The sequence below is a fragment of the Bos grunniens genome, chromosome 4 (genome assembly GCF_055505025.1).
Source record: "Bos grunniens cultivar Pamir isolate PY7600 chromosome 4, Bosgru_T2T1.0, whole genome shotgun sequence".
In the NCBI taxonomy this organism is placed as follows: Eukaryota; Metazoa; Chordata; class Mammalia; order Artiodactyla; family Bovidae; genus Bos; species Bos grunniens.
In genome coordinates this window covers 28,894,329-28,921,159 of record NC_141168.1, presented here as the reverse complement: position 1 = coordinate 28,921,159, position 26,831 = coordinate 28,894,329, and the positions used below count along the sequence as shown (strand labels likewise).

The 26,831-nt window shown below is 40.0% G+C and overlaps 1 protein-coding gene across 11 annotated transcripts in view; it reads right to left on the bottom strand.

Annotated features, from left to right (window-relative positions):
- GRM8 (glutamate metabotropic receptor 8) overlaps positions 1–26,831 on the bottom strand; it is an 868,572-nt gene that overhangs the window by 655,030 nt on the left and 186,711 nt on the right. The window lies entirely within an intron of this gene.

The following is a 26,831-nucleotide window of genomic DNA, read 5'->3' as shown; positions in this document are numbered from 1 at the left end:
TGCAGATTTGATCCCAGGGATGGGAAGATTCCCTGGAGGAGGAAATAGCAACCCACTGAATTCTTGCATGGAGAATCCCATGGACAGAGAAAGCTGCCGGATTACAGTCCATAGGGTTTCAAAGTCAGATACAACTGAAGTGACTGAGCACACACACATTCAGTTTCTAAATATACACCCTAGTGGCTCTCAAATGTGGTCCCCAGACCAGAAGCATTAATGTCTCTTGGGATTTTGTTAGACTGCAAATACATGGGTCCCACTATAAACCTACTGAATCAGAAATTCAGGAGTGGGAGGGGCCAGCAGCCAGTTTAGCAAGGTCTCAACATGATTCTGATATACACTAATGTTTGAGAACCACTGTTTTAATACAGTTCTTCCCAACCTTTTCATATCTCAGGCAAACATAGAAAGTGATGGTATCTGTACTGTACCCCCATGTTAAGAAGATGAAGCTGCTAGTGACCTAACATCAGTAGTCTCAGCCCTGTTCAGTAGTGTGGCTTGAGCAGCTCACTATAACCCTCTCACAGGCCCACCAGCAGGACAACTCTGACTTAGAGAAACTCACATCAGTGCAAAAGGAGATACAGATGAATGATCACTGTGGCTTCATCTGTCATAATTTTTGAAAATCAGGACTCACCTGGATACCTATCAGCAAAGAATGGAGAAACCATGGCATGTTTGTGCACTGGAATGCCACTCACAGTTACAATGAATTCACTGGAGCTACAGGTTTTAACACGGAGGAATATCAAAAATATCATGTTGAGCCAAAAAAGCAGGTTGCAGAAAAACGCATAGAATTTGATAACGTTTATTAGCAGAGACATTACTTTGCCAACAAAGGTTCGTCTAGTCAAGGCTATGGTTTTTCCTGTGGTCATGTATGGATGTGAGAGTTGGACTGTGAAGAAGGCTGAGCGCCGAAGAATTGATGCTTTTGAACTGTGGTGTTGTAGAGGACTCCTGAGAGTCCCTTGGACTGCAGGGAGATCCAACCAGTCCATTCTGAAGGAGATCAGCCCTGGGATTTCTTTGGAAGGAATGATGCTAAAGCTGAAACTCCAGTAATTTGACCACTTCATGCGAAGAGTTGACTCATTGGAAAATACTCTGATGCTGGGAGGGATTGGGGGCAGGAGGAGAAGGGGACGACAGAGGATGAGATGGCTGGATGGCATCACTGACTCGATGGACGTGAGTCTGAGTGAACTCCGGGAGTTGGTGATGGACAGGTAGGCCTGGCGTGCTGCGATTCATAAGGTCGCAAAGAGTCGGACACGACTGAGTGACTGATCTGATCTGATTATCAAACTTTATATATTTGATAATGTTTATTATTATTTATATTCAATGTTTGCAACATGCTGAATAACATTGGGTATTGTGTGTGGCGTGTCTGTGTGAAGTAAAATCCTTGCAACCCAGGGACTATAGCCCACCAGGTCCCTCTGTCCATTATAAACAGGCCAGAATATTGGAGTGCGTTGTCATTCCCTTCTCCAGGGGATTTTCCAAGCCAGGGATCGAACCTGGGTCTCTGGCATTGCAGTCAGATTCTTTACCATCTGAGCCACCAGGGAAGCCTAGAGGGATGAGAAGCAGCATAGTCAGGGCAGGGCTTAGCTCTGGAAAAGGATGATAAATGGAAAGCAGATCAGGGGTATATTAATAAGGCCTCAACAATTTTAATTCTTAAAAAAAAGTCTAAAGAGAATATAACAATAAGTTAAATTTGACATGAGGAGGAATGGGTACCCTGGTATTTTTAATATTAATTTTCATACTTTTCTGTATACATGAAATTGTTCATTCAAAACTTGATAGCAGGACTTCCCTGGTGGTTCAGTGGTTAGAACACCATCCTTCCACTGCACGGGGGATGGGTTAAATCTCTGGTTTGGGAACTAAGATTCTACATGACTCATGCTGTGGCCAAAAAAAATAATAATAATAATAAGGAAAAAAAATCAGTTGGAATCTGCTATGAAATTACCTCAGTTTTAAGGCCAACTCTGATAATAGATCTTTGGTACTGGGCAGATTATTTTTCTCTCTAGGGCCCTCAGTTTCCTCATTTTGCAAAATAGAGAAGGTTGAATTCATCCTCTGTGATCTATTTTTGTCCTCAAAGAGAAAATCCCCAGCCCCTTGCCATTTCAGTCTCCACACATAGACTGTAGCCTCCTCAGATCTTGGTCACCGTCCAGCTGTCTGCCCTAATAGTCCCCTGTTTACAATGGCCCCACAACTGGGACGGGCAGTAATAACATATCACAAAGCAGGAAGCAGAGAACCTGTGTTCTAAGATGTATTTTTAAGGCAAAAAGAATAAAAGTAAAACCAAAAATTCTGGCACACAGACAAGCTGTGTGAGATTTAGAAAATAACCTTGAACTTCTAAGCAACCTTTCCTTGAAGGAGAATCTTATCCCTAAGCATGGATTTCACCAAGTGGAAGATAATTTTGAATTAACATTACAGTGACAATTTGCTGCTTTATCCCTAGTCTTTTTTTTTTTTAAGGTGGTGTAATGTGTTTTATTTTTTAATTAATTTTTATTGTAGTATAGTTGTTTTAAAATGTTGTGTTAGTTTCTGCTGTAGAGCAAAGTGAATTATCTATACATATATCCCCTCTTTTTTGGATTTCCTTCCCATTTAGGTCACCATAAACACTAAGGAGGGAGAAGGCGATGGCACCCCCCTCCAGTACTCTTGCCTGGAAAATCCCATAGACGGAGGAACCTGGTAGGCTGCAGTCCTTGGGGTCGCAAAGAGTCGGACACGACTGAGTGACTTAGCAGCAGCAGCGGCGGCAAATGCTAAGTAGAGTCCCCTGTTCTATAAAGTGGGTGCTCATCAGTTATCTATTTTACACATAGTAGTGTATCTATGTCAGTTCCAATCTCCCAATTCATCTGATGCCCTCTTTCCCGCCCTGGTATCCATACATCCTTTCTATAGCTCTTATCCCTATTCTTTGGGTATCACTTCCACCTCCTTATCCTCCACTTTGATATCAAATATGACTCAATACAACCAACTAGATAACTTTTTCCACAAAGGAAAACTTAGCTTCTCATTTTCCATGGATTCTTTTGAACTTCCTTCAAGTTATGCCTTTGAAGAGCAATTCCCTTTCCAAATAGGATTTTTTATTGATACTTTAAATGTGATCAACATTGTAGTAACATGGACACCATAATATTGATGAACTATGCCTACAAAGAATGATCAATTTTAACTAATTTATTTACTATAAAAGATTTCATATACACAAAAAGTATACCCACCACCAAGATTTGTCATATCTTTTTAAGTTTTGCTAATTTGCATATCCAAATCAGCAGGCCAAGTTGAAATCACATTTTCCTCTTTGGGGTTTGTGACACCAAAATCACATGTTTGACGGTTTCAGGTCCCTTTTGAAGCATCTGTTCCATGTGATATGGTAGGACACATAACTAAGGTTGACTAACTAGTAATATGAGGCAAAAACAAGCAAACCTGATTTTAGCTCTAGGATGTAACAGTCTCATGAAATTATCTCTTGGCCTTAGTTTCCTAATCTATGATATGAAAAAGTTGGACTTTGTTACTTGTAAGGTCCCTCTAATCTCTGAAACCCATTGGTTCCGTGGAATGACCAAACAAATCTGGCCTTGTATATACAGTCTCAGTCGAAGTTTTCAAACTTTTTGGCTGAACAATGAAAAACTCAGTAACAAATCATGTAGACTACAGCCAGAGCCAATGCAGTGTGTATACATATTTACTTAAACAAAATGTATATATTTCAGATGGGAAAAATAAACACTGCTCAGTTATCGTGCAAAAGGTTGCCCAGTCTCTATTACATGATAGCATATAATTAAGGCTTACTGAATTAATAGGATAAATTATTAAGTTTGTATTATAACAGGGACTATGTTAGGTACTTATGACAACTTCTCATTAATTCTTACAGCAGCTCTGAGAGGCAGATACTACCTATCTGATATAGATCACAGTACTATCAAATACCAGTCAGGATTCTAAGTCTGTTTTAGTCCATTTCAGTGACAATACTAATACCCCAAAGATAGACATGTGCTCAGTAAATAAGCTTTTTAAGAACTTCACCTTGTATTTCATTCTAGCAACTTCTAACCTCCATTCAACGTTGACCTACAACTTAATATTTCTTACTGAAGTACTTCCCTGACATCTTCTATTATTCATTGTTATGAGGATATGCCTCTCTGGTAATGCAAAACAAAACTAAAACAACGGAGCCTGGAACAAGAATTAGTCATTGGGACCCACCCAAACCCTATTTTCACAGAGATAAATACAGTTGGCTTTTACTACCTTATGGGTGATTGACTTTGTGAATTACCTGTGGTACCTATTTTATCTTCACCAAGCTTCTTAATATATTATATTATGTATGCTAACTTCATAACTTTCTTTGACAGGACTAGTAGTCTGGTCAGAAAATGTAGCCAATAATGTGCCCTGGATTACAGCAAAACATCTATCAGAGACTTTCATACCCAAAGGAAGTAGATGGAGAAATGTGGATTGAATGTTAGAACAACTAGTAATTGGATCAACAGCTGTGTTCAGATTAAGAAAAGAATCTCAACCTGGACAAAGAATCATGCTGCAGGGTCCTGTCTTTGACCTTTTTCTATTCCCAAATATTACCAGTGGCTTTGATGAACAGACAGCAAGGTCCTAAAAGGTGAAAATGACAAAAAAATTGAGTGGGATAATAAATGGATTATATAAGCCAAAATAGATTTGACAGGGTGAAGTGATGAGTCAAGTCAAAACAAATTGAAATTTAACAGAGATAAGTTTAAGATCCAAAAAAATACACTTCTTAAGTACAGGATGATTTTTAAAAATGGTTTGGCAGCTACCATAAAAAAGACATAGGAACTTTGGTTGACAGTAAATTCAGTATGAAGCCACAAGATGACTACCCAAAAGCTGGGGCCACCCTTAGCAATAAAAGAAATAAGCTGTTTCTGCAATAACGGAATATAAGAAAAGTATCTCATAGAAGTAAAACCATAGGCTTGCTTTTCTTCGCTCTGGTAATTTACTTCCATCTTGCATGTGGATTTTGATGTTGAATCTTAAAGATACAAAGTGGTGTTGGAACTTGAAAATGTGGACAACATGGACATTCAGTTTCTCAACAGGAAGAGTCCCATGTCAGATGAAGAGACATTTTGAAAAGTAATAATAATTATTTTCAAAGATCTGTTTAGGCTGGAGGAAAGAAGGATATGATAGCTATCTTTAATACTCTGAAGGACCCAGAGAGGTCAAATGAAAATGAGGAGGTTCAATGAAAACGGATTGTAACTTGACATAACAAGAAAATTTACATACAGGATGATGAGACTGTGAGTTTCCTCATGCTAGATAGACTGAGAAGGCTATTGATGGGTTACTGAACAGGGGGACCCCTCAGTGAGAGTTATCTCAATGAATCTTGGAATCCCCATGAAAATCTTAAGGAAAATGAATTAAAAATCCACAAGTTGCCCGAAAAAAGAAATGACTGTTAAAGACTCACTCTTGTTATCATAGTCTCAGCAAGATATGGTTTGAAGTTTAAATCTGCTACTCACCCACTTCCCAAATACGTATATACACATACATAAAGAAAATATGATTCTTGTCAAAATGGAATGAACAACAAAGTCTCATGAGACCAGGTTCTACTATTTGGAATTTGTAATAATTCAGAGGGGAACAGAATCAAAATTTGCCATCTCTGAGCCACCCTCTAGGGGAAAAGATGTTTGCAAAGAAAATTGTTAGTGTAAACAAGACTTTGGTAGGAAAGTATGGCTTACATCTAAAGTCAAGAAAACACACTATTAAAAATAGTTTATGATTTCTGTACAAATAAATCTTTCCAATTTCTTAATGATCCATTCTTCACCTCAAGTCAGGTTGAACTTATCAGTTGAAAGTACTTTATACTTGTTAGCAGCACTTATGCCGAATATTGTACAAAGTTAAAAATAATAATTTTCATAATGCTAAAAAACCCAGCTTTCGTGTGAACTGGACATTTCCCAAGTTTAAATTAAGCCCCATTAATTCAGTTTATTATGAGGCTTTTTTTTGATGATACGTGACTTTGAGTTCTTATCTTACAGATAGCAAGAAATGAGGATAGACCCTTATTAACCAAAACAAAGTAATTATAATCTAGACAGAGATAAAAGTGAGTATTATAAACAGTCTGAAACTTACAATTAAAGGATCCAACCAAAGCAAGAGAGATCACAGACTAACTGGCCATAAATTATAGAAACTGTGAGTCTGCACACAGGACCGAAAGCTGTTCAAAAGCGTGACTGGCAGGGCCGCATGGTAATGCATGTACTTGCAGAAGGCCCTGCACTTAGGGTGGCCTTGAGCTCAAAATGGCTGCACACTTGCTTGAATGCTCTGCTGTCAATGTCTTGAAAGCCGTATACTTTTTTTATTTAAGTTGATTTACAATATTGTATAAGTTCCAGGTGTAGAGCAAAGTGCTTCAGTTAACACCTATATTTTTTCAGATTCTTTTCCAGTACAGGCTATTATAAGATATCAAATATAGTTCCTCTGCTATACAGTAAAGTCTTAATAATTTTTTAACACTGGGCCTTACAGAGTGTGTTGGTGGTCACAGATATTGGTACCTCACAGCGAATACAAAAGGCTGCAAGCAAACGAAATGCATATGCGCTGGCAAGATCTAAAAATAACTCCCTTTATTAATGAGCACCAAGATCCTGTAATCAAGACACAGCCTGTTGGTTAAAGTTATAAAGAATTACTTTGCTTGTTGAATGTGTAAACCAAAGCTAATTCACAAATTTGCTAATTGTTTTTCTCTGCTGCAGATGTAAGCGGCCAAGCAGTGGAACTTGAATATTCAAAAGTAATCAGCCACCATTTCAAACGCCATCAAGAAGTCATGTATCACTTTCAGAAGGCGCGGAATTTGGGTCCATTTTTACTGGAGTTCCAGAAGGAGTGATGAAGCAAGTATGAATTTTAAGACAACAAATAAAACTTCATTTCACTACTGAAATTAGAAGGAGCCAAGAATTCTGTAGCACTTCAGCCTTTTTCAGTACTTTCTGGATTGTGAATTGCCAAAGCTACATGAGAATGATGGAATTCTGAACTTTTGCTCAAATTACATTCTCCTTGATGTGGGCTGTAAAGTTCCTTTCACCAGTGGAAAACATACACCTTGAATCCACATTTACAGAAAGAGTTACCAAAACATTAAAGATCAGAAGCAAAATCTTGTGCATATCATTCATCTGTTCTACATCAAAATCTAATTCATTTCCAGACACATAAATCTATAAATGAAGTGTTCAGGGGAAAAGTCACGATGAAATATCAAATGTGAAGCCTATCTTAGTTTTAACTCACCAAAATTTTCCCTATTTGATTTCAAGTTCATAAGTAGAGTCTATATAGCCCTAGAGAAGGTGTTTAACAGTACCCTAGATTTATATAACAACATTTGTTCCAAGAGCACAAGGAACATTCACATACAGCATATAATTTGCTCATACAATATCCCTATAAAAATCAGGAAAAAATGCATTATCCTCATTTTTAAAATGGTAGAATTGTGGCACAAAATAGATAAAAGCTTGCCTAAGATATCACACACACACACACATACTACTTTACAATTCATTTCTCCTTTTTAACAGTTTCATAATATTAGACTCTGAATGCAAGATTATTATTATGAAATGTATGCCTACAAAAGGTATTAGGTACAATTTCAATTATAAATTATAATTCAATTATAAATCATTTTATTCAGAGCTCTATAAGGTACTAAATAATTTTAACAACTATGCAAATTAAGAGTAGATTATATTTTCTTAATCTTATTCTGAAATTATATTTAATTTTAGCACCAGCTCATATTCCACAACAAAAGAAAACTAATATAAGTACAACCTCTGACAGGAGCAGTTTATTAAACAAAATTAGATTTTTATTTTAAACCTGCCTTGCAAAGTACAGGGGCTACAATTTCTGGAAGGAGCCATAAACAAATAAAAGAGCCATAATTCATGCAAAGAAGCATTCTCTAATCTGTAATTTACAAATCGGTTGCTTCACCACCTTGTAACCCAATTCCTGAGTCAAATAATTGTAGATTCGTTGCTCAATTTGAAAACCTTCCTGGAGTCATGTCTTTAATTGGCCGTTGTGACGTCTTACGTCATGATGTTGCGTCACCACGTGATGACGCTGTGCCATCACACACATCATCGCATATTGACACAATGTCATGGCATAATATCATCAAATTAAATTCATCAGCCTGGCTCCAGGAAGGGCGAGAAGGATTAAAAGATTTCCTTTGCTCTTGTCAACACTCCTGGTCTGTAGGAAAGAACAGCAGCCTTTACTAATTATTTCCTGGTCTCCTAAAACTTCCTAGATCTCAAATTAGAGGTATTTAAAAGTTACACAGGAGAGTTTATGGTGATGGTTTTCACAAGATTGATTTTCACGGGTGTTCCTTTCTTTGCCCCATAGCTAATAATATCCAAATCCATTTGAAAGAGAAAATTTTCCCTATATTAATATCCCCTTTCTTCAGGTCATAGGATAGTTTGTGGGCTGGTGGTAGAAACAAAAACAAGCAAAACACCTAATTCCTTGTTTCCTCATTTCTTGCCCTCATCATCCACATTCTTCCAATTCTTCCAATTCTTTTGCCTCTTCTCCCACTTTCTTCTATAACATTCTGAAATGGCAAGTAATGGGAAAGCAAGAGGCAGATGCAGTCAATACTTTTGATGAGAAACATTTATGGTTGGAGGGAGTGTTGAAAGCTGTGATCGGAGACCTTTGGCCGTCACAGCCTTGCTGATGAGCAGAGTCTCCATTTTAGTGTTCATTATAAACATGGGCATTTGGATAAGATATATATTATCCAGACGCTATCCAAACAATCTGAATGTTACCTAAATTTACTTAAGTAGTTGTGGCTGTGGTTTAGTTGCTAATTCGTGTCAGACTCTTATGACTCTATGGACTGTAGGCCACCAGGCTCCTCTGTCCATGGGATTTCCCAAGCAAGAATACTGGAGCGGGTTGCCATTTCTTTCTCCAGGGGATCCTCCCAACCCAAACCTTCCAAAAAGATGTAGTTACCAGTTCCTTAAACAGGACATGCCGTACCTCTCTTTCATGAACTCAGTTGGTATTGCTTAGCACTGTTCTAGGTACAAGAGTTCAAGTTGAGCAGAAGAAGCAGTGTCACTTTGAGGAGCTCACAGAGCAGTAAGGGTGACGGGTGAACAACAGATCTCAAGACAGTCTCCTAAAGGTTCTAATGATGATAAGACAAAGCGTTCTGGACACTCGGAAAGGGAAAAGAATATCTGGAGTTGCCAAGAGGATCCCACAGGGAAGGGAACATCCTTTTGAATCTTGAAAAAATGAGTAGGCAGAAGAGAGAAAAACTCCAGACTCCAGTTTTTTTTAATGGGCATATGTGAGACCCCAAAGTATTAGACCAATTAATGCTTTTGTAGATATTTTCCCAACACGATCCATTCATGTAATTGCTATTTTGAGGGGGCACTGACTCACACACTAACATCACCATAATCCTTCATCATAATTACAAGCAGCTTCTAGATGACTCTGAAGTATAATATATGAACTGAGTAGGCTTATTGTTTAGGAGAGTTTTTTTCCAAGAGGCTGAATATTTTATGCTATCTCTATAAAGAAATAAAAATTGGAAATCAAAGTCAATTATGTTTTCTTGAAAGCATTTGGCCACAAAGATCTCAGTAACTTCTTTTTCTAGTATATGCATAATGATGGATTAGAAAAATCCCTATTGATGATTCACCTTTGTATTAATAAAATAGACATTGAAGAATATTCATTTTTCCAAACTATGGGAGAAACAACTCAGCCCAGTCAATGGTGAGTGGTTATATATTCTGACATTCGGTCCCATGTGAAAGTCACTGTTAGGTATTTTTTACTGCTACCATAATCCTCAAGAGGTTTTTAAAAACTAGACATGACAAGAGAGAAAAATCTCTAGGGGATTTCAGCCCCAAAAGACTCGCCTTCATCTCTCTGAGAATTACATGATGTTGAGAGGCAAGTTTTCAACAAGTTTCTAAAATGCTATTTCTAAGCTAGGTGTACACATATGTTCTTGGAAGTCAGCAATTATTTAACTAAATGAAATCTTTAATTTTTAATTTAACTTTTAAATCTTTTTTAATCTATGCCAAATACCTATATACATACATACATGTATATCATTACTCTATTTTAATAAAATAATATAATAAAAAGCAGAGACCTAGCACATAGGCTTCAGGAAACATTCAATAAATAGTAATCAATGAGAGAGAAAAGAAAATTTCTAGATACCAGTTCTTTCTTACATATAGAACATACAAAATTTTATCATGAATAGGATACTAAAGAAACAAAACCAGTAAGAAATTTAACTGAAATAAATGATACATTTTAGGAAATAAAATATAGAGGATATGAGGGAAAAGATCTGTAGAAGATAGGAGCTCAACTGTATACAAAGGTAGGCTATGAAGTTAATGAACTTCTTAAGACTTGTTTCCCTGAGAATTTTAAGTATATCTTTTTTAAAACTTCCAACTCCAGGAGAAAAGCATCAGGAATTCCTTGTTTCTGCAGATTTATTCAGATGGATATTGATGTACATTTCATCGAGATAAAATTTATTTTATGTAACATACATATGGAAAACAATTTTTACTTGACTTGTACCTTTCAGAGCAAAGAACTTCTGCAGTAAAATAATAACCCACAACTTGCCTATTTGACAAGTTCAATACTCCCTTTCTCAAATGGGGATTCATTTGTGCAAATATATCTCCGTTTCAGATAGTGATGCATTGGGCCTGGGAGTAAGGGCTTAGAAGTGTTCACATGAGCCTGTTTGCTCCATATTCTATGCCTACATGGAGATGTATATTCTACCCCTATATCGGAGACCTGTACTCATCCTTCCTACCTCTGAATCATTCTTCGACTTCTTTTCAGATTCCCATGAGCTGGAGCAGAACAACTCACAGGAAGACTTTTAAATGTTATTCACCTACATGAATAATTTTCTTTAAATTATTGAACTCAGGGAAAGGGAAAGGTAAAAGCACCCCCATTTATTAAGGACCTGCTAGCTGCTAGAAATTGTGTTTGGAGTGTTACATATGGTATTTAATTCAATCATATTCTTAATGATCTTGAAGAAGAACCTGAGTCTCAACCAGTACAAACTACAAAATTCAGCTGTTTGAATCAATCCGCTGGCGTGACATTTTTTAACAATAGATATATTATTTATGTAACAAATCCCTACTCTCCTCTTCCCTCTGCTAATGCTTATCGACAGTTCTGCTGTGTGCCCCAGACCTTACTCTGCCATCTGGGTTGTTTGATGCCATTTCTCTACTACTCTTACTGATGATATGCACTTTATCAATGCTATCTTGGCTCCCACCTGGTCACTCCCAGAGATCCAGGACTTCAGATGCCAGCCGGACCAGCATGGAAATGGTCTCCTGCTCGTCCAGACAGAACAGGGAGTGATTGTGGGTCTCAGACTATAAACAACTAGAAAAAGAGATACAAGTTGCAGTTTGGGATTGGTTAGCCTCTATTTTTGAAACACCTTCTTGGCCCCCTGTTTCTGGACTTTCTCACATTCCCCACAGGGGAAAGGCCAATTCCTAGGAAGTCAGATCATCAGAGCTGCAAGCAATAGGCAAATGCCTGAACTGCCTAAACCCAGGTGTGCCGGGGCAAAGTCCCAGCCAACCTAGTAAAACATCACTCAACCAGAAGAGAAGTTCCACCAACAAAGGAGTTGGGCTTGAAGCAGCACACAATAGAGCAGTAGAGCTATTTGCACAGGAAGTCATAGTGTAACAAAAGAGGTATTGTGGAAAGACTCAGGAGGAACTGTAGGAAGCCAATTGTTGGAGTCAGAGCTGCCATGATACTTGCAAGCATGAACTGTGGGATTAGGCTGGTAACAGGGAATCCGGGGTCCTACCAGAGACGTTCTCAGCAGGACAGAAGTCAGGATTTACAGACATATTGGTTACAGGAAATACTGGAGGGTACTGGAAGACAAATACAACTTTAAAAAATTTTAGCAAGAGACTATTGACAGAAATGGGGATGTCAGGTGGCTGTGGTGATGGAGATGGTGGATAAGGAAATTGGTTTCAATGTAGATGTGAACAGCTTAAGATGACAACAGGATAGGCAAGTAGAATTCACATGTTCCCTGTCACCATCATGGTTCCAGAGCCACAGAGAAGTCGGAGATAGAGATCTATTTCCTGAGAAGGGGCTTCCCTGGTGGCTCAGCAGGAGATGTGGCAGGAGCTGTGGGTTCAGTCTCTGGATCGGAAAGATGGTCTAGAGGAGGAAATGGCAACCCACTCCAGTATTCTTGCCTGAAGAATCCCATGGACAGTGGGCTATAGTCCATGGGGTCACAAAAGAGTTGGACATGCCTTAGAGACCAAACATCAAACAAAACATCAACATTCCCAAGAAGCGGCTTGACACAAACCTTTTCAACAGCTATTAAAATTCCTAACCAAAATTCACCAAACCCATTCATTCATTCATGTCATAACAACAAAAAATTAACATGTCTTTCTTTAAGAAAAAGAAATAGGTTTCTCTCTTTTGACTCAAAAGCTAACCTTCAGAAAATGGTTGCAATCATTCACCACTCTGAAACTTACTTAAAAGCTTTGATTTGGGGGGGGGGGGGGGCGGGGGGGAGGGAAACCTTCAAAAAGGAATAATTCCTTTAACATTCCAGACTGTGACTTGATGACTTTTTTTCACAGAGAGTCTATTAATTGATTTTTCTTGATATTTAATAGTAGCAAAGTCATCACATTGAAGAAACCTTATGTCATTTATCAGCTTCCTCTCCAGAGCCCTGAGAACACCTGAAGATTATTTCAATCAAACTGATCATTCACTGAACACATAATCATGAATAATTTAGTAGAGCAATAGATCTATTACTTAATATAGTGCTAACCTTTTATAATGCTTCTACACAGGGACAGGACTAATATCTGGGTCACAGAATAACTTATATCAAGCCTTAGCTTTTGGTGGTAACATTGTGACTCATGGAATACCTAAACACATGCAATTATAAACCACATTATGGGAAAATAGTTAACCTTTGTGTAGCATTTAAGAGTTTACAAAGTACTTTCTCAGACATTATCTCATCTGATGCTCAAAACAACCCTGAGAGAGAGGTGTTATTAACCCAACTTATTTTATAGGTGAAGACAACACGGAACAGAGAGGGGAAGTGATTTGCCTAAAGCTGTCTAGCTATTAAATAGTGGCACTGAGATTCTCAGGCTTCCTAGGTGGCACTAGTGGTAAAGAATCTGCCTCCCAATGCAGGAGACATAAGAGACGATGGATTCAAGCCCTGGGCCAGAAAGATTCCCTGGAGGAGGTCATGGCCACCTACTCCAGTATTTCTTGCCTGGAGAATCCCGTGGACAGAGGAGCCTGGCAGGCGACAGTCCATAGGGTTGCAAAAAGTCAGACACAACTGGAGCGACTTAGCACAGACATACTGAGATTCTCCCCCCAAAATCTCTGTTCTGTCCTCAACACCCATATTCTCTAGGAGCGTGATCAATACTGATACCAATGGCTTTTTAACAGGCTCTGTGTTCCACAAGCACCCAGCCATGCCTGGTTCAGCTCTCTTCCTTGTCTTTCTTGGCCGCCTCCCACTGGTGGCAGAGGGTTTTCATGGGAGCCCCTGCTAGAGAAACTTTATAAGCTCTCATTTCTAGAGAGAAAATGCTTCTTGTCTAAGGAATCAAATCACTTGCAAGCATTTTTGCAATGCATACCCATCCTCTCTGTAAGCCAAGGAAGCTGCACATCTGGTAATAACAGGTGCTGTATTTATTCTGAATAAATGATTCCTGCCATGTGACGGTTCATGTAAACAGCAAACAGATTTCTACCCAATCAAGAATTACTCTTTATTTCAAATTCTTAAAGGAGACTCGCCTCACTGTAAGCTAATTTTGTGAGAGTTCGTTTTGCCCATTCAATACTTAGCTTGATTGGAGAAACTATCTGAAATATTCTTTTTAGTTTTCTCTCCCTCCTCCTCCTTCTCTTTCTCACCAAGACTGCCTATGATGGATAAAAGCAACGCTTTAGTTCTATAATCTGCTCCTGAGAGTACCTCATTATGCTTCAATGTCTCCCCTTTGTTTTAAAGTTTATTATCCTGCATTAGATGTAAGCAATTAGAAGTGTCGTTAGAGAAAAGTGACATTTCTTTTACAGCAAAAGTAAACTCCATCCAATTTAGAACAATATGTCAGGTCCCTTCTTAACCAGCTCCATAGTAAATCATTTTGTTATAATCATCTTTATTTTCATCTCAATCCATATTATTTAATTTTTTAACCTACAAAAAACAACACTCTAAGGATCATGTAAAATATGCTTTTAGACAAAGCTCCAGTAAAAAGTGACTTGTGATTTAGGGAGAATAAAGGGAGATATGATTTATAATTGCATATAGTTAGCTAACTGTACACGTCCAATCCCTTTAGACCCATGAAAGCAAACAACAGAGCAGTATGCTTTCTCACTAAATAAAACATTTAACCTAATATGGTCAAACATGAGGTTTCCCCACCTCTTCCATCCCCTCGTATTAGTCAAGGATAACGTCCCTAAATACCTTGTATTAACAGTACTGTTTAATGAATTGAAATTTTAATCACTTAAAATTCCTGCTCAAAAGATGTGGATGGCTTCATAATCCAAATCACATTCTTTACAGGAATTTGCAGCCGGAATCCCAAGTTCAGTTTATCAATGCACTCAGCAATAACTAAAGAGTATTGAAGCAATTTAATCTGAGGCTTCAAACTTAACAAGAAACAAGAAGTGTGCCAGGCTTAATGCTACAAGGATTCTGGACACATTGTCCATATGTGGGCTTCTAGGGTGACTGATCGTATTGAAATACCTAGGACTGCAAGATTCCCCAGGATATGGGACTTTGGGTGGTAAAACTGAGACAGAGCTGGACAAACCAGGTTGATTTCCCTAGATTCAGGTGGAGGGAAAACCTCCAAGTGGAAGTAAAGCACCTGTGTAAGAGAACTTGCTCCTGCGAAGAAGGCAAAAGCTGAATCTCTGGAACCAGAAGACAAGTTTGGAGCTGGGCTAGAGGCCTTGATGCCATACTTAGTTTAATACAGGAGTATGAAAGCTTTAGGGCTTCCCTGGTGGCTCAGTGGTAAAGAATCTTGCCTGCAATGCAGGAGGTGCAGGAGACGTGGGTTTGATCCCTGGGTTGGGAAGATCCCCTGGAGGAGGGCATGGCAACCCACTCCAGTATTCTTGCCTGGAGAATCCCAGGCAAGTGGACGGAGGAGCCTGGTTGGCTACAGTTCACAGGGTCCCAAAGAGTCAGACACGACTGAAGAAACTCAGCACACGGGCACGTGAAAACTTTTACTACCCTCCACTGAGAATAGATCTACCTCAAAAAGACAGGCTGAGTTTGCAGCCGGGGCACAGATGACCACACAACAGAGCCTGGAGCAACAGGGGATGAAGACATCCGGAAGTCTTGTCCCCACACCTAGCTCCCCTTGGGACTCCTCTGTTAGCCCGATCAGCCAGCTGTTCTTATCAGTCTTCATTTAAACCCATTGCACCGCCTTACACTTGAACCTGTGTGGGTAGAGTCAGTCTCCCACGTCAACACTGACAAAGGGAGATCAGAACCACATTAGAGTTACAGGGCGTCCACCGCTTTTGTGAGGGAAACCTCTCTACCTGTCACTAACACCCCGAAAACGTAGCACTCAGTTGGAGTTTCTATTATACTGAAGTGCTTTTCATTGGAAGGCAGCTGAAGTTCTTCACTCTCTCCACAGGCAGCCAGAGTACACTGCTGCATCTATTATAACCAGTATTAAGAAACCTCCTTCTTGTGCTTAGATAATCCTGTTTTCTGCAAAAACAGGAACCTAACAATATGACTTGGGGGCTGGGTGGTGGTTGTATAGTCAGGGGAGCAGATGAGAGAACCCCCAGGGGAAATGTCAATGTTCGACTCCTCCCGCCAAAAGTTTCCTCTCTTGTTAACAAGGGAAGCCCAGTGATACTCAAAACACTGATTTATTTTCACTAAAGGAGCTGACTCATTTTGCTGTACAGTAGAAACTAACACAATATTGTAATGCAATTATACTCCAGTAAAAAAAAAAAATTTTTTTAATGAAAAAAATTCAAGGAATTAGATCTGATAGACAGAGTGCTTGAAGAACTATGGACAGAGGTTTGTAACATTGTATAGGCGGCGGTGATCAAAACTATCCCCAAGAAAAAGAAATGCAAAAAGGCAAAATGGTTGTTTGAGAAGGCCTTACAAATAGCTGAGAAAAGAAGAGATGCTAAAGGCAAAGGACAGAAGGAAAGATATACCATCTGAATGCAGAGTGCCAGACAATAGCAAGGAGAAATAAGAAAGACTTCTTAAGTGAACAATGCAAAGAAATAGAGAAAGACAATAGAATAGGAAAGACTAGAGATCTCTTCAAGAAAATTAGAGATACCAAGGAAACATTTCATGCAAAGATGGGCACAATAAGGGAGATAATATTTCTTCACAAATGAGCAACAATACACTGTTACGACTGGGGCACTCACTACTCTACTCATGAATATAGGACCTCGACCTGTTTCTCGTAATCATCATGAAACAAAATTTCCCCATCTGAAAAATGGTCAGCATAGCTCACAATCAGCAGGGCTTTGTGAGAATTACCTAAGAAACAAATGTAGACTTCTACCTCTGACGCTGGTAGATATTCAACAAATGTTAGTAATTTTCCTTTCTTTTTTCCCTGCCAATATCCAGTATGCAAATGAACAAATAGGTCACTCAAATTTGGAATAAAAATGTTCATTATCACCATTTATTATCAATCTCAGTAGCAGCATGATGGGAAGTAATTCAGTTCGTTTTTCTTTGTCTTTTGCATTTATCTTAACCTTCAAAATCTAAATGTCTTTTTAAAATACCATTTATCAGAATAAATGGATATCTGGTAGAGACAACCTGATAATTGTACTTGAAAAGTTCTAAAATGCACTTGTAGAACCAATTCATCTCACTTATGTGTGTGTCTTTCTATAAGTCGGCTTGTTTCTACGCAAGGATCATTCTATACAACAATCTCCATTCTGAACATCTCACTGAATTTGATTATCCTCTAAGTAAAAAGCATGATTTTCAGGTATAAGGAAGAATACTACACTTAAAAACCTCTGAAGCTGATTCTTACTTATATCCCCAATCCAAGTATCAAGTGAACAATGACAGAGTTCACCACCATTTTTGAACAATCATCAAAATGACAGAAATCAGGAGTCCTTTCTGTAGTAATGTGTAAAAGTCAACACAGTCAATAATTCTTCTCATACCTGGTCCATGTATAGGCTGTCCCAAGTCCCTGGAAACCAGGATGCATCACAGGAGCTTGTTTAAAAAGGGGCTTGCACAGGGATTATATTCTTTAATTTTGATGCTTATTATTGCTGAAAATTAAGAACCATTACCATATGCCAGGGACTGACCCAAGCGCATTAGATAAATAGATAGATTGCTGCTGCTGCTTCTAAGTCGCCTCAGTTGTGTCCGACTCTGTGCGACCCCATAGACGGCAGCCCACCAGGCTCCCCCGTCCCTGGGATTCTCCAGGCAAGAACACTGGAGTGGGTTGCCATTTCCTTCTCCAATGCATACAATTTGCTGCTGCTGCTGCTGCTGCTAAGTCGCTTCAGTCGTGTCCAACTCTGTGTGACCCCATAGACAGCAGCCCACCAGGCTTCCCCGTCCCTGGGATTCTCCAGGCAAGAACACTGGAGTGGGTTGCCATTTCCTTCTCCAATGCATGAAAGTGAAAAGTGAAAGTGAAGTCGCTCAGTCATGTCTGACTCCTAGCGGCCCCATGGACTGCAGCCTACCAGGCTCCTCTGTCCATGGGATTTTCTAGGCAAAAGTACTGGAGTGGGGTGCCATTGCCTTCTCCGATAGATAGATAGATGATATGTAAATTGAACACAAATAATTCTGGGCTGTAGGGACTATGATTATCCCCATGTCACAGATGAAGAAACTAAAACTTGTAAAATAGCCCAAGGTCCCAGAGTTGGTAACATCAGAGATAAAGCTGGAATCTGTGTCTATCCGTCTCCAAAGCCTATACTCTTAAGCCATTAAACTGTATAATAAAAGGAATTTTCTTCTCCTTCTTGGTAACATGACAATCCTAACCAAGGAAGGTGTTGGACAATGTAATTTCATCTAATAGTTCTAATAGCTTTCAATGATGTATCGAAATAGGTATCTTGGTTTTACCTCCCATACTGTCTGCATACCAGGATCTATCTGTAGGCTGTTTTCTATGAGTTTTAGGTTCTATAGATCACGCTTACTATCCTATAGAAAATACCATTACTGCCAAAGAAGGTTTTTCTCCAAGCTAACTTCTTAGACTTGACAAGTAGTTTAAGCCAACAGGCTTTCATGTTCTCTTCATCATGGCTGGGGAAAAAAATTTTTAAAGCTCTGAGTTTTACTCACTTCAAAAACTGAATCTCAAAGGATTTGAAAAAATGTTCTCGTTTTCAACTCAATTTTCAAAGGTTTTTAATGGTTGATTTGATATCCTAGAGTATTCAGCAGTAGCCCTTAATGAGCTTAAAACTGGACTTTTTCTTACAGACTTGGTTTTCAGATAATGATTTAAGACCACCTCATCCTGTCTCCTTTGTGCGTTGATGTCATTAGGCTCAGTCAAAGTCAAGCATGAGGTGAACAGATATTAATTTAAGACCATTTAAAGCTACAGTCTCTGCATCACCCACAACAAGCCTCCTTTATTAGCCCTTGATGGGGCCTTCATTTGTTGAAACAGATCAAAAGCTAGGTGGAGACAACTCAGTCTGGCAATTCAGCTTTCTTTCCTAGTCCTCTTCATATTTGTAGAGGTCAGTTCAGAGATAATGGGCAACACTGTAACTCAAAAGAGAATGATGTCTCTGAATGTAATTCAAATTAGTAGTTTAAAAATATGGCAATGGTTGAGATTCATGTTTGACTTTTTTTACACCATTTTTTTTCCTTTGGGCAGAAATAAATCACACTGACCTTCTCTCTCTTCAAGATATTTCAAATTGACTATCAGACACCACAATGGAAACTAAGCGTGGTAGCAACAGAAATATCTGTCTTTCTGTTCAGGATTTTCCCTCTGTGTCCCCACATGCCCAGCAGTGCCATGAGTGGAATGCCACAGAGACTGCTGATAAATATCTCCTGAGTTGATGAATTTCTCTCCACTCCCTTTGATGGCTCAGCTCTTAAGATGTCCTAAGGGCTGCCACTCTGCCCACTGAGATGCAGAGAGGCTTATGCTCTGTTTCCAGGGCTTTTGCCTGGCTTCCTGCATCCTGTCTACAGCCTCCCTTTCTCTCCACTCATGCTCACCTGCTCGATGGATACCTGGTCCCCTCAAACATCACCCGGCATGATCTACATCTACCTAACCAACCCACTGGGCTTCGACAAACATCTTCTTTTCTTCATTGTCATCACACTTGATTTGAACATCTCCAAAGCCTCTCCCTGCTATGAACAGGGAAATGTTTTTATTAACATTTTACCAAGCTATTTCCTTCACAACTGCATAGTTCTTGTCTGCTCATCTCTTCCAACAAGATGCTTTGAGGGTGCTAAAGTATTTGCAAAAAGTTTCCCACTATCTATAGAATAAACTACATCTCCTGAGCACGATTCTCCAAGGTCTCCCAGCATTTGTGGATTTTTTTCCCCACTCACCTCAGAATATATTGATTTCCTTTACTTGGAAACTTTTTAGCATTTATATTTATCGCATTCTTTTTTTAAGATTTTTTTTGTAAATATGGACCGTTTTTAAAGTTTTTATTGAATCTGTTACAACATAGCTTCAATATTGTTACAATATTGCTTTATGTTTTGGGTCTTTAGCCCCCAGGTATGTGAGATCCTAGGTCCCTGACCAGGAATCAAACCTGCAACCCCTGCATTGGGAGGTGAAGTCTTAACCACTGGATTGCCAAGGAAATCCCTGTAGCATTCATTCTAGAACTGAATTATTGTTTCCTTGCACTGTTTCATGGGCTTCCCAGGTGGCCCTAGTGGTAAAGAACCTGCCTGCCAATCCAGGAGACATAAGGGATGTGAGTTCAATCCCTGGGTCGGGAAGATCCCCTGGAGGGGGGCATAGCAACCTACTCCAGTATTCTTGCCTGGAGAATCCCATGGACAGAGGAGCCTCGTAGGCTACAGTCCACAGGGCTGCAAAGAGTCAAACACGACTGAAGCAACTTAACACGCATGCTCGCACTATTTCATAAGCATTTTGTGTGTTTTTTCCCTCTCCTATCTACTAAATGGGCTTCCCTTGTAGCTCAGTTGGTAAAGAATCTACCTTCAATGCAGGAGACCCTGGATTGGGAAGATCCCCTAGAGAAGGAAATGGCAACCCACTCCAGCATCCTTGCCTGGAGAATCCCATGGACAGAGGAGCCTGGCAGACTACAGTCCATAGGGTCACAAGAGTCAGACACGACTTAGAGACTAAACCACCAAACCACCATTAAGTGCTGAATCCTCTTATACTTCTTTTGTAGCTTCTGGCTCAGTACCACATGTATCATAGACACCCAATAAATGATTATTAATTCAGTCAGACCGAATGGATGAATGAATAAAATATACAGCTACCCTGAAACATAAAGAAACACTAAGAAGGTTTCACAGAGAGGGAAAAAGTACAACTTAAAGTAGAAAAGTCTAGGTGCTTTTCCAGCCCACATGTTAAACCTTAAACATTATTTTTAAGCAGGTCTTAAAGAAGGGTGAGTAAGGTCAGATGCTGTTCTAGCTTCTTTCTTTTATTTTTTTTTTAATGTGCATTTCTTTTATTTTTTTTTTCATTTATTTTATTTTATTTTATTTTATTTTGGCAGGGGACCAAAGGAGGTAAACCTAGCCCACCGACTGCTTGCAAATAAGCCATCCTTTCTTTTTTTCTTTCTCCTTCTTGCTTCAAAAAGTAGTATTCTATAGAGACAGCTCTGAGAGGAGGGGAGGGAAGGTGAAGGGGGAATAAGGAGAGAGAAGTCAGTCAGTCATCAACGCCATAGCGAGAGGAAGGCAGCCCTCCTCTGCCCAGGAGGGAGGAACAAATATCACTGCCTTTCAGGCCACCGAGAAGACCTTTATGGAGGATAACACTTCTAGGGACTGCAGGGACCCGTTAGGAGAGAGATCACTTAACAGTCAAAGAGGGTCGGCCACACAAAAGGCCTTCAGGGTAGAAGTCTGCCTCTGGGTCAATCTGACCACACGAACAGGAAGAACAGAGTAATGGACCATGACTCCACAGGAGGCAGATGACTTAGCTCAGAGAAAGGTGGTCTGTGTTCCATCCATGAAGCCCTGAGGGTGGCTATTGAGGATGTTTTATGATGGGAATAGGTTTTGAACAGATCAGCACTTTCAAAGGGCTTCCGAAGTGACTGCTAGCTTAGAAGTTTCCACTTACTCTTTCAGGAGTGGCGGAAGTATAGACCAAGGAAACTTCTTTTGTCTGATTGCATAGGCTGGTCGGCTTGGTTTTCCAGAAGTCTGGTCCACTAAAGACTGATTTCAGCAGAAGCAGCATGAAAGCATTCTGAGTTGAAGCTTCATGAGCCACGCAGGCTCTTAGCACTCAACTGGGAAGGAACAACCCACTAGAGCAGGGACCCAGTGAAAAGACCTAACCCAGATTCTTGAGCACCAAGTCTCCCTCACACATTTTTATGCACATGGTAAGACTATGTTCCTATAACTAGAGACAGAAAATCCTGTTGAGTATGAGTCACAAGTTCTTAAATAATATGAAGTTTCTGTAATGAATTTTCATCCTTGACAAGTCTTCGGCAGATAGGACTGTAACATTCATAAAACCTTTAGGTAAGTAAAGGAGTATGCTTTAATTTAACTTGTGCTTCCAGGACTATAGAAGTTTTAGTAATGCTGGAATGTTTCATGTACAAATTGCTATAATGTGTTTGGTTTAATAAGACTTGGAAATGGAAGTAGTTGCTACTGATAAGCCCAGATGGCAATACAATAGTATGCTGAATTCATCTGATGTTCCAAATAATATTGGGCCTTTTTTTTTTTTTTTTTTTTTTTTGATAGCAGAAGGTAGAACTCAAATAGTTTGCTGATTAATGATGATCCAGAGTACAGGCACCATTAGTGGGGTAGGGGAAGGCTTTGGGGACTTCAATATAAAACTCAGCCTTTTTGCCATTTATGAAAATTTAATTCCACGTTGTCCATTTTTTACATTTCCAATTCTCATTCACGCATCACAACTGAGCATGAAATTGTGCAATATAGGCAAAGGACAAGGACAGTAGAGGGTCACAGATGTGTGTGTGGAAAGGGAATGAGGCAGGGAGCTGCTCCTCTCTGGGGACACAGCTTCTGAGATGTCCCCACTTGCCCTCTTCTCGGTGATGACCCTCAGCTTTGTACATCCAGCAACTTTGTGAAACACCTGGAAACTGGCTCACACTAACCAGTGCTCACGCATTTCACTATCATTCGACATGAAAAGGTGGTTTTGAGATATGCCTCTTGAGATAACATAACGCATCCTTCCCCATTATACAAATCACCTTGCCTGTAGGGCCGAAAGATTCCGTCCGGTCTGCTCACCCTCTCTCCTAAGAGTGCTGAATAGACGCTAACTGCCTCCTATGTGTTCTCCTTCTGAAACATTGATTCCATCTCCTGTTGGCACCTTCTTCTCTTGAGCAGTAGTACCTTCCATCCTGCCATAGTTTTGAATCCACTGACACAGGTAAGCTCTGTCTAAGGCTCTACCCTGATCCTTGGATTGGAAATTCCAGAATTCTGGATACTCTTTGGGTTCTCATTAGTGTCCCATTTACAAACACTCCCCATCATGGGCTGTTCCAACAGAAGGCCAGCCTTCCCCTTTGTGTATTCTTGAAATTCATTGTACTCTCAGCATAACCTGCATATCTCCTATCCCAAGAGAGGCACACCTAATGTGAAGGGTCCCTACTCAATCTTTATAGAGGCTTTTTTTATTTTTCCAAGATCACTGGGATGGGAGACACTGCCCAGAATCAAGTTGCTTTTAAGGACCTAAGTGGAAGAGGTGGGAAATGGAATGCTGGCCGTCAGTCTCTTACATTCTCACCAGATAAGGTTCAAGCTTAAGCTGGTCCCAGCTACAGACTGTGGGCCCCTAATATGAGAAACTGTGGGCAACCAATATTGTCTTCCACAGTAAAATGCAGCATGACTTGGAGTTAAGCCTTAAATAAATTAGAATTGGCTATTCCCTAGGATGATGTAGCTCATGGACCACACTGCACAAAATGTGGCTGTACCAGTAGTTTAATCAAATGAAATGAATGGATTAAATAAGTAAATGGATTAAAATTAAATTGATGGAAATATAGTAATATATTTACTGGATAAATGCATTCATGTATTGTTTTGATTGGAAAGGAATGGGGGCAGGGGTATGATAACAACAGAGAAACCAGAAATTATTAGGGCTACTTGTATCACCGTCCATGAGATAAATCTGCCTTCTTGGTTTGGGGATGGAACAAGGTGGAAAGGAGTAGCAATGACCTACAGAGTCTACCAAGAACATGTTAAACCCAGTTATGAACATAGGCCTCTCTTGTTTCTAGGCACTTGCCAAGAGAACTCTTCCCATTATTAGGGGAAGTAGGGACAGGCATGCAAACAGCCAAGAGTTGAGCCATCGTTATGATCCTGAAGAAGGGAGGCCAAATAAATAAATAACCCTCACACCTACATCTTTAAGCTCCCACTGGAGTTCAAATTGAAAAGGCCAGTATAGCTCCTAATTCATCTTTATACAATCCCAAAGTACCTAGCAGAAAGCCTTCCACAGGGAAAGTGCTTAAGATATTTATTGAATAGAATTGTATCGTGGCAAATACCACACTTTAAAGGTGTTAAAAGACTGTTTGATATGCTTAGTCTAGTCAAAAACATTGTATTTAAGAGAGAGAGTTTGGAAAAGGTGGTTGGTAGCAAGCCAGTTTGGCTAACAGTTTTGAGTGTCTAACAGCTGCATTAAAAGAAGAAATTGGTAAACAACTTCCCAGAATGTGGTAAAAGATTCATTAAGGCAGCTCTGAGTCTCAAAGAGGGATAGAAAAGCTGAAAGAAACCAAAAATAAAGGCAGCAGATAAAGTCACTCAGTCGTGTCCAACTCTCTGCAACCCCATGGACTGTAGCCTGCTAGGCTCCTCTGTCCATAGGATTTTATGGGCAAGAATAGTGGAATGGGTTGCCATTTCCTTCTCCAGGGGATCTTCCCGACCCAGGGATCGAACCCAGGTCTTTCACACTAGAGGCAGACTCTTTACTGTCTGAGCCACCAGAGAAGCCCAAAAATAAAGCCAACTTGACTTTTTAGAGATGAACTTCATTTTTTTAGAGTAGTTCTATGCTTACAGCAAAACTGAGCAGAAACTACAGACATTTTGCATAGACCCTGCCCCTCCCCCCCATGCATAGCCTCACCAATTATTAACATCTCCCACCAAGGGCGCATTGGTGACACTTAATGACCTATTCTGACACATCATCACCTAAAGTCCACAGTTTACACTAGAGCACACACTTGGTGTTGCACATTCTAACAAATTTATAATGATATGCACTTACCATTAAGATCTCATACAGGGAACTCTACTCTATATTCTATAATAACCTATCTGGAAAAGAATGGATATATGTACATGTATCGGAGAAGGTGATGGCACCCACTCCAGTACTCTTGCCTGGAAAATCCCATGGATGGAGGAGCCTGGTAGGCTGCAGTCCATGGGGTCGCAAAGAGTCAGACACGACTGAGTGACTTCACTTTCACTTTTCACTTTCATGCATTGGAGAAGGAAATGGCAACCCACTCCAGTGTTCTTGCCTGGAGAATCCCAGGGACAGGGGAGCCTGGTGGGCTGCTGTCTATGGGGTCTCACAGAGTCGGACATGACTGAAGCGACTTAGCGACAGCAGCAGCGTGTACATGTATGACTAAATCAGTTTTCTGTACACCTGAAACTAACATAATATTGTAAATCAACTATACTCCAACATAAAATGAAAGTTAAACTTTTTTTTAAAAAGATACCATAAAGATGTGACTTCCTGGTGGTCCAGTAGCCAAGACTCTATGCTTCCAATGCAGGGGGCCTGGGTTTAATCCCTGGTCAGGGAACTGGATCCCACATGCCACAGCTGAAAAAGATCCTGCATACCATAAGGAAGATCACAGATTCTGCATGCTGCAACTAAGACCTGGTGCAGCCAAATAAATTAAAAAGTTAAAAAAAAAAAAAAGACAGAGAGAGAAAAGGATATCATACAAAGCAGTTTCACTACCCTAAGAATCCTCTGTGCTCTGTGCAAAAACAGACTTTTAATGCTTTAACATATGCAACAGGAACAGAAATCCTCTACTTCTGTTCCACATTCCTTCTGAAAGCACAGCAAACAGTCAAGCAATCAAGAGGAGAAAGCCAGTTGTGAGTCATGATCTATTCATCAGCAGTGAATAGGTAGTAAAGGGGGCGTGGTTTCAAGCCCAGGGAAACAGAGAATGGAGACTGTCCACAAGGAGATGCAGTAGAAGAAGCTTTAGGAAGCTTCCAGAACACCCAGCCTGCTACAGTCTTCTCTCCTGCTCCTCCTTTTTCCTCCCATGACAACACTCTGACTTTTAAGCCCTTTAAGAAGCCCCTGAAGAGCAAGATCCATCAGGGCTGTCCCAGGGAGCTGGTGGCTGATGGGAACCTCTCTCTGTCATGCGGTCCTTTGCTCCAGGTTCGGCCACTGTGTCCATCCCAAATCTGGGGTTTGGCATTCGTTGAGCTGGTTTGGCTCAGGCACTATAAACAGACGTCCTGTCCAAGTGAAGAACAGGAGTCACACCAGTTAGGCTTCGGGTTTCTCATGGATTCATCAGATACTAGAACAGGAAGGGTTGATGGCTGGACAACTAGTCCAACAAGGTCCTTAAAGAGGAAGAAACTAAAGTCCAAAGAGGAGAAATGATTCCTGAGGGTCACACGGAGAATTAGAGGGTGAACCTAGACACAGAAGCCCCGTCTCCTGACTTCTTGTCAAGTGCTCCGACCACTATGCACACATTGTATGCACCCACTGTTCTCCCTTTAGACAGCCTTGTTATTCTGCATTGCTCTCGGTCCATTCTAGTTTCCCAAAGCAGATCTTTAGTGGAGCATCCATATATGCATGTATAAGTGTGTGTCTCTGCTAAGCAGGGCATCTGCAGAGGTCTGGGAGTACACATGTGCTCACTCTGGCCCTCTTATGTTCTTCTGGCCAAATTCCAGGACTTTTCATAATTAATAGTCTGTTAACTGGTGGATCCTCTCATATAACCTGGACCTCAACCAGAGGTCTCCTCCCTCTTTGAGATCTAAACTGTATTAGCCTAAACCTCTGCTTTATTCTCTGTGTACCTTCATGGACAGACCCCAAACTGCTGTTTGAGAACCTTGCTCTGAC